This window comes from Tamandua tetradactyla, chromosome 15 (genome assembly GCF_023851605.1).
Source record: "Tamandua tetradactyla isolate mTamTet1 chromosome 15, mTamTet1.pri, whole genome shotgun sequence".
NCBI classification, from domain to species: domain Eukaryota; kingdom Metazoa; phylum Chordata; class Mammalia; order Pilosa; family Myrmecophagidae; genus Tamandua; species Tamandua tetradactyla.
The window spans coordinates 53,226,810-53,238,899 of record NC_135341.1 but is presented as its reverse complement, the minus strand read 5'-3'; the positions used below and the strand labels follow the sequence as shown (position 1 = coordinate 53,238,899).

At 39.1% G+C, this 12,090-nt stretch overlaps 1 long non-coding RNA gene and 1 pseudogene across 1 annotated transcript in view; one reads left to right on the top strand and one right to left on the bottom strand.

Annotated features, from left to right (window-relative positions):
* Positions 1–12,090, top strand: part of LOC143657984 (uncharacterized) — a 224,975-nt gene that overhangs the window by 112,173 nt on the left and 100,712 nt on the right. The window lies entirely within an intron of this gene.
* LOC143658143 (U6 spliceosomal RNA) lies at positions 3,343–3,435 on the bottom strand (annotated as a pseudogene).

Genomic DNA, 12,090 nt, shown 5'->3' with positions numbered 1-12,090 from the left:
AAGCTTAGCTTATTCTGACAGATGCTATATTTTACTCATTCATCTATTTTTCTTCATGCTTTCATTTTTGCTTTAACAACCAAGAAGCTCAGTCAAATTGTTGGTTCAACTAGCACAATGAAGATTATGGGTTATGCACCTGTGTTGCGCTATACTTTCTCTCCCCTGCTGATTTTTCATTTGGATTTATATTTTTTGTCTTGACTTTTTTTTTCCTTTATATTTTACCCTTTTTTATGATAGAAAGATAGATAGGTGGTTAGAATAATATAGCAAATGTTAAATCTTCATGAAAATGGGTATCTGGGTGAGGATAAATTCAAGTGATTTGTATGGGGTTTGCACTTTTTTTTCAACAGTCCTAGTAAGTTTGAAATTATTTCAAAATACACTTTACTATTTTAATATGTGTTTTAAAGTCACCTTAAATCCTATGTGCTGAAAGGAGGAGTTATAAATTCACTAGGGAAATCAGATTTGCAGCAAATTCTAGGAATGATTGTTGAAAGGGCTCTGATGATACAAAAAGTTGGGGTCATTTAGTTGCAAGGCCAAACTTTAAAGAAATCTATCAATTTCCTGAGTGTTCTTGTGTGCATATTTTATTAAAGACCAGCCTTGGAAAATAGGATGTTTGTGAGAGTTAAAGAGAAGTGTGACAGCCAATTTAATAAGGAGTGAAAATAAATTATAGAGAGTTCTTTTAGGATTCACAAAAGGATTTTGCATTCTTTTACTGTGGAGGGCATGCTTTATATCTCATTTATGTATTGCTTCACTAATGGGTGGGTAAATGAAGTACGCTGGCTAGACTGTTAATATCTCTATGAAGATAATATTCATGAATCAAAAATGTAAGATTTGCCCATTTCTCAGAATATAGAATGTTTTAGAGCAGTACTAGATTATAGACTTTGACCTGGTTTCCATGGCAACACATTCATTATTTTATTTCATTCTTTCCTAAGTTACCCAATTTAACTGTCCTATCCTTTTTATCATACCTCCCCCTCATTAAACACTTACCAGATCCTTTTCTGTTGCTGTGTAGGCTGTATAATAGCTTTCACAGCTGCTTGCTGAATGAAATGGGAAACACACACAAACACACACACATATTTTGGGAAGGAGGTTGGGGAGGAATTCAGCAGTATTTTGGGATCAAGGGATGCAAGTGGCAGGTTTGGTTCTATATATATACACACACAGTGTATTCTCCTGGCACATTTTACATGGAAGTGTGCCCTGCCTTGTGCACAGAGATGCCATGTGTCGAGTTGATGGAGTCTGGTTTCTCCTGACAGTATGACAGGCTATTAATCACATGTGACTAAAATAGCACACAGAGGAGGGCACTCTTGTTTTTTCTTTCCCTAGTTGAAATGGGTGATTTGCTAAAACTCACTGTCTTTGCATTTTTCTGTTTCTTTTCTTTTTTAGTCTTTGTCTTTGAGTCACTTCTTCACCTTTATGTGAGGATTGCACACTTAGAAATGCAAAGGTTAGTATCTTAGACCAGTGAGGTCATGGGGACAAGTCAGCCAAATAGGATTGCATTAAAAAAATGAAAAAAAAATGCTTGTTTCATATCAACTTGTTTCTTCTTAAGACCCATCAAGAGATTAATATAGCTTCATAATTATTGACTTAATGGCTTTTTCTTACTTAGGGGAATAAAGTAGGTTATAGTTAAGATTTTAGGCATTTTTAATGCCAGTTCATGGTGACTGTTAAAAATTATCTTGGTAAATGTTTATAGGTGTATTAACAGCAGCAAATTCATGATGTTTCTTTACATGTTCTAATCCAAAAAAGGATAATCACAGTGCTATTCTGTGGAAAATTTCTGTTTGTAATGTAGTGAGATCTCAGGGGTCAGAATCTGCTATCACATGCCTTGCCATGGTTGAGATTGGCCTGGGCACTGAATATGCCCAATCTGCTTTCCTTGATGAGTTCTGGCCCTTGGAGGGTAGATTTGTCTCTTTAGCCCAAGGTGTAAGATTTTGTCACCTTTGCTAGTTATTGTGCCTCATGTTGGAATACAGATATCCAGAACTGGGTCTGCAGTAAAGAGGTTATGGGTGGGGGACAAGATCAAAACAGGAGAGCAAAGTTCAACCATATTTTAAGCATGGGTCAACAAACTTTTTCTGTAGTGAGACAGATAGCTTTGCAGGACATATGTTATCTCTTGCAACTACTCAACTTGGCTGTTGTAGCAAGAAAGCAGTCACAGACAATATATACTGAATGGCTATGACTTTGTTCCAATAAAATTTTGTTTACAAACTCAGCCAGTAGACCAGTTTTAACCTTCAGGCCATAATTTTCTGACCCTTGTTCTTTAGAATGGGACCAAATACATAGTAGGAACTGAGATGTGGGGTTAAACAAAAAGGATGGAGTTGATCAAGGAATCTGGCAAGAGGAAAAGTGAGAAGTAATAATAAAAATGGAAAATAATGTGATATCCACTGTTTGCCTGAAACTCTTCTAAGTGTTTTAAGTTATTGGATCTTCATAACAACAACCCCATGAGGTAAACACTACTTTACTGGCTGGAAAACCAGTTATAATGTTTCCAAGGTCCCATAGCTTGTCAGTAGCCAGGTATTGGATTCAAATCCAGGCAATCAGGCTCAGAATTCATGCTCTTAACACTGTAGTATATTACCCTATATTGTGGAATTGGCAAGTAAGAGGTGGTCCGGAGGAATTCTGGGGGTGGAGTTCATATTCCTTCTGTAAACTTTGTATTGTTTCTGAGTATACATAAGTTGGCTGTGTTTGAAAGTTCTGAATGGAATGTACAGGCTGTCCAATGAATATATCTGGTACCAAACTGTATTTGAATGGGGTTGGAGAAAGACAGAGATTGACAGAAAATCTCCATTATTAAAAAATCAAATAGTTACCCTTGAACTCAGTAAGACACAGATCAGTTTAAGACCATAGATGGCCTCTTGAGTCCCCTCCTTGATTTCATCCCTATCCTGTCTCCTCCTAAAATTATGTATTATTTTTATTTTAAATTAATATTTACCTTCCTTTGCTTTATAGTTTAATGACATGTACATGTACTATAAATAGCACGTTATTTAGTTTTGTCTGTTTTACCTTTTATATGAATGGAATACTACTGAATGAGACATGATTTTTCTCTCTTAGCATTATACCTTTGAAGTTCATCTTGTTTAATTGAATGGTAATTCATGCATTTCCTTTGCTGTATAATATTTGATTGTATAATATATTTATTCATCCTGATGAATGACCATTAGGGGTAAGTTGGGTTTTTTTATTTACTGAAGGTGTGGGTTTACAGAACAATCATGTTAAAAAAATATGAACTGTTTCATGAATTTGTATACCATCCTTATGCAAATCTTCTCTGTATTGTTCCAATTTTAGTATATGTACTGTAAAGTGAACACTGTTTTAAGTTTTAGTCTATTTGGATAAAGCTATTATAAACATTCTGTACATGTGTGTCGGTTTGAATCTGTGGTGGACCCCAGAAAAGCCATGTCGTTAAATCCTCATTCAGTATTGCTGGCTGGAGCTTTTTAATTGTTCCCACGGAGATGTGATCCACCCATTGTGGGTGATAACTTTTGATTAGATGGCTTCCGTGGAGTTGTAACCCCACCCATTCCAGGTGGGTCTTGATTAGTTTACTAGAATCCTTTAAAAGGGGAAACATTTTGGATAAAGTCCTTTCAGTGCCACAAGGATGAGAGCCCACACAGCCAGGGCCCTTTGGAGAAGGAAAATGCCCCTGAGGGAGTTTCAAGAAAGTAGATTCCTGGAGAGAAAGCTCGCAGATGCTGCCATGTTCACCATGTTCTCCATGTGCCTTTCCAGTTGAGACAGAAATCCTGAAGATCATCGGCCTTCTTGAACACGGTATCTTTCCCTAGATACCTTAGATTGGACATTTCTCTAGCCTTGCATTAGCTGGGACATTTTCACAGCCTTAAAACTGTGGACTTGCAACTTAATAAACTCTCCCTTTTAAAAGCCATTCTGTTTCCGATATATTGCATTCCAGCAGCTAGCAAACTAGAACAACATGTTTTATCTTAATGCACACAGTTGCAAGACTTTTCTCTAGGACATATTCTTATGAGTGGAATTTCTTGCTCATAGGAACTGTACACATTCTGCTTTAAGAGGTAATACTGAATTGTTTTAGAAAATGGTTGTAACAATTCATGTTTCCATCAGCAGTGTGTGAGAATTTGCTAGTTCGGTGGATACGAAAGAGTATCTCACTATGGTTTGAACTTGAATTCTCCTGATTACACCTGAATTTTTTTCTTTTAGGGTTTAATAATTTGCCTTTAGACTTTTCTTTGTGTGCACATGAAATAGACTTTTGCATTGTTGATGGGAAAAATCTCACCATGAATATCTTATTTTTCTCCCTTATCCTGTCAGGGTTGGTGGATGAGAAGTACCCTAAAAACAGAAATATCCTCTCTGGATCTGGGTGGACAAATCTGTGCCTTCACATTACTCAAAATTCTTTTCATCCCCTTGGCTTTTGGAGGCAAAAAACCCCAGTTTTATTCATAACCTAGCACCATGATGAACTAGCAGAAAGAACTTAGGCAAAGTTGCCTAACCTCTTGGAATCTCAGTTTCCTCAAAAAGAAGATGGAAATAATAGTACCTCTCTATGCTGAATATTGACAGTTAGTTCTAAGTTTCTCCTAGTTTGATGTGGGCTGGGAGACTGGAAATTATATTTTCTGGAGCCAGAACCAGGATTTAGATCCTGCTAATGCAAAACTTTCATGTAGCCTTGGAAGGCAGAAGAGGAGGAAAAACATTTATTGTCTTCTAGTTGTGTTGACTACCCATGTGGACATAAAACAGGCAGCATGTTTTCATTAGCTTCCAGTGAGTTTCTAGGGAACCCCTCTTCATTGTAGCATATGAGTGAGATTGGCAGGGACTTCTTGTGAGCCTAGTATTTCTGATTTCCTTAAAGCTAGCAGGGATTCTCACTGGTCTTTGTTTCCCCAGCCCTATATTTAGTAATTCCTGTATTAAATCCCTTCCTGTTAAAATACGTAGAGGGATTTCTGTTCTCCGACTGCTATACACTATTTTAAGCTACCTAACGTCTTTGGACTGTTATGAAGATTAAATGGAATAATTCATATAAAACAACTAATATGAGTTTGACATGTAGTGGATGTTCTGTTTCCTTTTCCTACCTCCCTTAAGGAAGAAGATTATCTTCCACACTGTAATGTAGAAATGGAAACAGAATAGAGAATGTAAAGAAGCTTGTCTCAGATAGTAGATTAAGAGACCTTGGATGAACCATTATGTGAAACTTGGTTTCCATGACACCCAGGCTGGGCCTCTTAGCCTCTTTAACAGTGTCAAACAAAGAAATTCCCAAATGTTTGGAAGCAAGTTTTGTATTTGTTGGCCAGGTTCAGTCTCCCCCAGGTGTGTTGGAATGCCAGCCTCCCTCCCTCGCTGTGATGCTGACTTTCTTTAGGTGTTTAAGCTCATAAAAACATTCCTACCAAGTTTTCCCTAGGTCAAGACCCTGCTATACCTTCTAGGAAATTTTCTGAACAATTTTCTAAGTTGAATCAATGAATAGAAATCACCTCCCTCCACAGTGTTAAACTTCATTTGGGAGGTAACCAGTACAGCTCTGGCTTTCTGTTCGTTTTCCCACTGAGCTCAAACAGACTTGAAACAAACCACAAAGTATGATTGGTTAACAATGAGAAATACTGGTAGGCCTGGGCTCATTTCTAAAAGTTCCATTGCAACCATGTTTTGGCATTTTCAAAGTCCTTTATGAACTACCTCAGAAAAGCTAGGGGTAGCTTTGTCAGGGAGTCCAGCAGTAAGATAGTCTCATTCCAAGGAAGCAGAGGAGTGGGTTCTTCAGAAATGTACAGAGATATTACGAAGAGAGGGACACTCACACAAGGAGGCCATGAGAAGAGCTAGAAATAGATGGTGGGCTTTGTTTGTATCTAATCTCTTTCCTCCCAAACCAAGCAGCTCGTCTTAGAAACATGTCACACAGGCAGAAGGACCAGTGGCCATAGGCCTGTCAGTTTACCCTTTTGTGTGTCTGCAATTGTAGGAAAGCTTATTACCAGGGCAGACCGTGTTTCTCTTAGGGCTCCTGACTCCCAAGCCTAATACCTCCAAGGGCCTCTCAGAAGCTTCCTAAGACTGACTCAAGGGCTGCAGAACCAAGCTGAAAATGTTAGGGATGTTCATGTGGTAGGCAGAGTGAGGATGAGATGATCACCAGCTATTTATTAGACCTGTTATATATTGAATACTTGCTTTGTTTTGGCACTGTGTGAGGTGCTAGTGTTATAGAGATTCATGGCATAACCTCTGCTGGAGACCAGTAGGGGAGATAAAATGTAAATAAATAGTCCCAGAACAAGGAGGAAATGATAATTTCTTCTGGAACTATCTGGAAAACATGTCAGGACCAGAGGACTTAGTGGGAGAGATGGTGATATCAGGGATTGGAGACCTGGTTGGTTTGGAGTCTAAAGTTGGAGAACATTTGTAGTTTGGGTCCCTTGCAAGCAGGCCCTGAAATAAGGATTTGGGTAAGTAGTTTATTGGCCAGTGATCTCTGGAAGCACAGTAAGGAAGTGGGAAATGAGGCAGGGACAAGAGGATGACTGGGCAAAAGGGGTTCAGGCCTACAACCATGTGCTAAGCATATCTTAGATTTTGTTCTACCTTGGGGTGAGGGAGCCAGGATATTTACCCACCAAGACCTGTTAAACCTTAGTGTTGAGGGTGGCTCCCTGGCACCTCTAGATTGTCCTGAACACAGGCTGAGCAAACTCCCAGGACCAGAGCATGGTGCCTATGCCAGTGACCTCTGAGGTAGGCTGAGAGGGCACAGGTAGGGCCCTGACACTTTCTACTACATGAACTAATAGAAGGAATAGAATGAGTCCTAGAGCTCCTTGACTCAGGCTCATCAGCCATGAAATGCTATACCCTTCAGGTCTTGTTTTACTTTTCCCATCTGGTTTATGCTGTCTAATGGAAGCAGAGAGGATCAGGTTATCCAAAGGGTCCCCTCCTTCCTTCACTGTGGCCATCTATGACAGAATGAAGCAAAAATAAAAATGTATATGGATTATTTGTGTTAACTGGGTTGTGTATGTTTATAAATTCACATTTATATACCTATAGATGTGTGGGATGTGCATGTTAGAACAGTTTGTGTATTTGTGTGTATATGAATTTTATGTGATTTCTCAGTAAAATATTACAATGAAAAAGGGAGAAGAGACATTCTTTTGTACTCACACCACATGGCTCTGTGAAACCAACAAAAAATCGTGGGTTCTCTGCCCAATGTGCTCAAAAGACCAATTCCTGAAACACCAGGGCTTCGAAGAGAAAAAGAGTTTATTGCTAGGTGCAAAGTAGGAGGTCAGAATGCCTATCAGCCTAAAAATCTGTCTCTCCAATCTGCAGTAACTCTGATGGTTTTATAGTACCAGAAGTTGGGCAGCTTTTAGGATAATGAGCCTAATGGCTCAAGATGGCGAGGTTAGTGATGCTTTGAAATTGAGGTGGATTAGTTTCTGGGCTGACTCAAGGCCATTAATTAATAAACATTAGGTACTGCCTTTAGTGATCATAAGACTAAAGTTGAAAAATAGGACTAAGAGAGTACAAGTGAGGGTCTGTCACAAGGTGTTTACAATCACAAGGCAAACAGTATATAGTTATACAGTCAGAATCAGAGATCAATGCAGCTGGATTACAGTTTAGAGATTTCAGGTATTTCCCTCTGTCTATCCTAATACATCAGAAAGTAAAAAGGAGTGTCTATATAATGATTCAGTAGTCATAATGATCCCATAAATCCTAGCTTCTTAGTTACAGCTCTGCTGTTTTATTTGGTGGACCTGTGCTGCCCAGTTTATTTCAGTTCAATGTAAGTCAGAAGCAACAATGTTTGCTATGTCTCCTGTGCTTTTTTTCTCCCCAGATAGATATTTATTGCTTAGTGCTTTGAGGATACCTACTTTACAGCGGAGACTAGTGAGATGCGTTTTGATTTTAGAGCCATCTCTAAATTACCTCCATCTTTTCCTACTCTCTTTTAGAGCAAGATCCAAGGGTGGACATTTTTTATACCAAAAGAGAATATTATCATGGGCGATTACAGTGAATAAAATGAAATACATTTGGCCTTGCTTTTCAAATCTCTTTATAGACTTCCTCATTTGTAAAATGGACATGATAATGTCTATTTCAGAGGATGATTGTCAATATGTGATGAGATAATGTAGCCTTTAATGTCAGGCTGGCTTCAAGAAGATACTGAGAGATCCTCTGATTCCAGAAACACATGAGAATTTTGCCCACTGGGTGTGTAGGAGCACAGAGTTAAGACAATAAACAGCTTAACTCCAAAGACATAGAGTCTAAAGGCACAACAGTGCAAAGAAAGAGAGCTCTGTGAGCAATATAAGTCCATCAAGTCTGCCATAAAAATGTTCGCATTAGAAAGATTTGACCGAAAAGTGAGGTTGATGGAGGGTGGAAAGGGCTAACAATATGTATGGAAGACCCACTCTGCCAACTGTACTAAAGGCCCATGCTACAAGCAGAATTTCACTTAATTTGCATGCTGTTTTGCTATGGGAGGTAGTGTTATTCATATTCTAGAGACAATGTAGCTTGAAGAGTAACTTGTCCGATATCGCAAGTGGCAAAATAAGAATTTGAGTGCAGGTAAGTCTGACTCCATCACCCTCTTCCTCTTGCCAAGTATGCTGCTGCCTGAAAATGCCCTTCTTCTCTCTCCTACTTGTTTGTTCTTTCTCCCTAGGACCTGTATCATGTGTGTTCTTTTCCTTGAAGAATTCCTAGACCTACCCAAGTAGAATTTACTACTCCCTTTGTTGTACCGGCATCAAACTTATGCATAAGTCAAAGGTGTGCTTAACTCACTGCATTGCCATTATGTATTCGTCTATCTATGGCAGAAACTAATACTCAGCAGATATCAGTGTTTTTTTCTATATTTCCTGGTGTCACACACAGTTAATATGAAGAAATGTAACTGGTTTCTGGCCAGTGGGGTGATCTGACATGTACTACTTCTGGCCCTGGCCCTTGAATCACCCCATATGATCCTCCAGCCAAATCTTTTTGGCTTTGAAGATCATGTGTCTCAGATGATGTAACTACAGGATAAAGGAAGGCTATGAGACCCACATTTGGATGAGATATGTGCAAGAAAAAAACTTGTGTTAAGTCACTGTAATTTTAGTTCTACTGGAGCAGCTGGCATTAATGACCTTGGTTAATACAGTATCTGTTTTTCCTGTTATTTATGAGATCCTTGTGGATAGGAACCATTTTATATTTATTTGGCTTTTTTTTTTTTTAATACTTAACAAAGGTACAGTAGCTAAGAAGATGAGTAGAGGACACTTTGTGTGGGGTCAGTTCTCCCACTGCTACAGTCTTCAAGGCCCAGTGGCACATTCTCATTCCTGCTTACATTGGGGTAAGAGGACCCTTGGGTGACTGCTGCTTTATCAGCCCAGGAATGTCACAAAATCAGCCACTTAGGGGTTGGCTGCCCAATTGTTTCTTATGTAGTTCCTGCTTCAGTTTTCCTTTCCCTTCTTGGAAGGGTTTTTCTGTAAAAAGATTTTAGCAGAGTACTTGGCTTTTGCATTCAAGGTTAAAATGCAATTATTCCTGCTTTGTGTTCCTTCATTGACTCTATCACTCTGGTTCTGAGAAGGAGGGAGGGAGCAGGCAGGCTCATTGCCCTCCCAAAGGACATGGTTTGATGTCCAGCTTGATGAGTAGGTTAGGATGCATAGTTTGTAACTTACCCTTTTTCAGACAGAACTAATGAGTTCATGGATGGAGGAATTTCAGGCTGTGCAACTGGATGTTCTCACTGATTACAAATATCAAAATTGATTCTGACTATATTTTCTGTGTACACTTTAAGAATTCCTCTAAAATTTCCAATTTCCTAGTGTAATGGTCATAAAATATGAGTTGGGGAGAGGACCAAGAGTGGTGCTGACTCTATTGCAAGTGTGTTTAAAATATTATTCCATTTCATCCTACAGAGTAGTCCTAAAGAGCTTGCATGTCCATTTATCGGATGAGGAAAAGAGATTCAGTCACATCTGTTAAATGTGCAAAATCCCACAATTGGCACACATTGCAGCCTGACTGGCTCCCAAATTCATGTTCTTTCTTCTCTAGCATGTCCTATGACCTTGTTCCTCATTATCTACATTGCGCTCCATTTAGCTGCTTGGTGTTCTGGAGTACAGTTCCACCAGCAGGGGCTGACCCACGTGACTCTCCTTCTCTGACCTCCATTTGCTCCCTCACAGAAAGTTGTTGCTAGAACTAAAGAAAACAGGTGAGCACACTTTCTCCTCCTACTTCCCTTCTCCCTCCTCTGTCATCACAGTGGGATGTAGTTCCCCCCAGAAAGCTACTGCTGCTGTTCTGAGTGGAAGGTAAAAAGTGGAGGCTGCTTTGTATTTTCCCTCCCATTGAGAATCAGAATTGGTTATCTCAAATTAATGAACCCCATCCTGGTTACAGAGGGGTGAAGAGACCACCTGGACTGGGATTGATCATCCAAGAGGTATTGGGTTCTTCCAAGAACAGAGAGTCCTTACTTCTTGTCCTTAGAAGGAAAGTCTGAGCTTTATCATGGAAGAATAGGTACAGCTTTTCCAAAGTGCTGAAGTATTACTGTAAAGAGTCCTGGTGAATCCTGCAGCCTGAATAGGACCCATGTACAAGAAAAGGAATGGAAGTTGACATTTCTCTATGCAGTTACTCTTTGACTCTCTATTTACCAGATTCTTGATATTCCTGTAGTCAAAATTTTTACCTGATTTAGTAGTGATGTAATCGATTGGATTGTAGAGCCAGAGAGACTTAATCTCCATCATGACTCAGCCAATTATTAGCTTACTTGGTGTGTATTTTGGTCAAGTCACTTCATAGAACTCTTTGTGGTCTCCCTTGTCTCATATGTAGTAAACAGCACTTTGAACAACCAGAATTCTTGGGATATAATAAAAATGCAAATTCCTTTAATTTTATTTATTTATTTTTTGTCCCTTACTGATCTTTTAAACTTTTTTCACTGTGAGAAGCCTTTTCCCTTCCACTCAGTGAAAGCTCAGCAGACCCATTACTTTCCTGCTCACGCTTAGAAATCTGTGGCCACTTTAAGTAAAAAAAGGAAAAACAAACAAACAAAACAATTGTAATTCTGAAAAGAAAAAAGTCCAGCTCTAGACATTAATCGACACTTCAATCTTTATTTAAATGTAACCTTTCCAACCCAGTTAAGGCCTACGTGTATTTGGTGGTCATTTGCATCTGGGGGAAGAAGTGTGATAGTCTTCTTGTTATTTCCTTCCCCAGTCTTTACTCCCTTCCCCTAGCTTGCTAACAGATGTTTTGTCTTTGCAAGGATGGAAGTTGTTGGAGGACAGAGGGGAAAAGAGGTTACAAGAAAGTTCTTGCAAAACTGACACCTGGCATTGTACTTCCCTGATTCATTGTCCTTCCTTGGGCCCACTTTCTCTCTCTCCAGGGATACTTTCATGAGCTATTTTGGAATTCCCATTGCTTGAATCCTTCTTTTGCAAAGTCCTTGACCTGGGTCAATCCCTAGCTATTGGATATTCACCTTAGGTCTTTCCTGCTGGTATCTTTTATCATTCTAGGCTTTGGAAAGAGCCTCTTGTAGGCAGACTCCTAAAATAATCCTCAATGACTCTTGCCCTTGTTTAATTTCCTCCCTTGAATGTGATTGTGTATCACTTCAGTGATTATGTTATATGACTAATAGGGATTTTACAGATGCAATTAAAGTTAAGCTTTAGAGTTAATCAACAGGGAGAATTTCCTGGTGGATCTGACCTAATCATATGAGACCTTTAAATCTGAGTTTGGAGGTCAAAGGCAAAGGTAGTCAGAGATATGAAACCTAAGAAGAATTCTCCATTGCTGGCTTTGAAGGATGGGTCCACATGGCAAGGAATATGG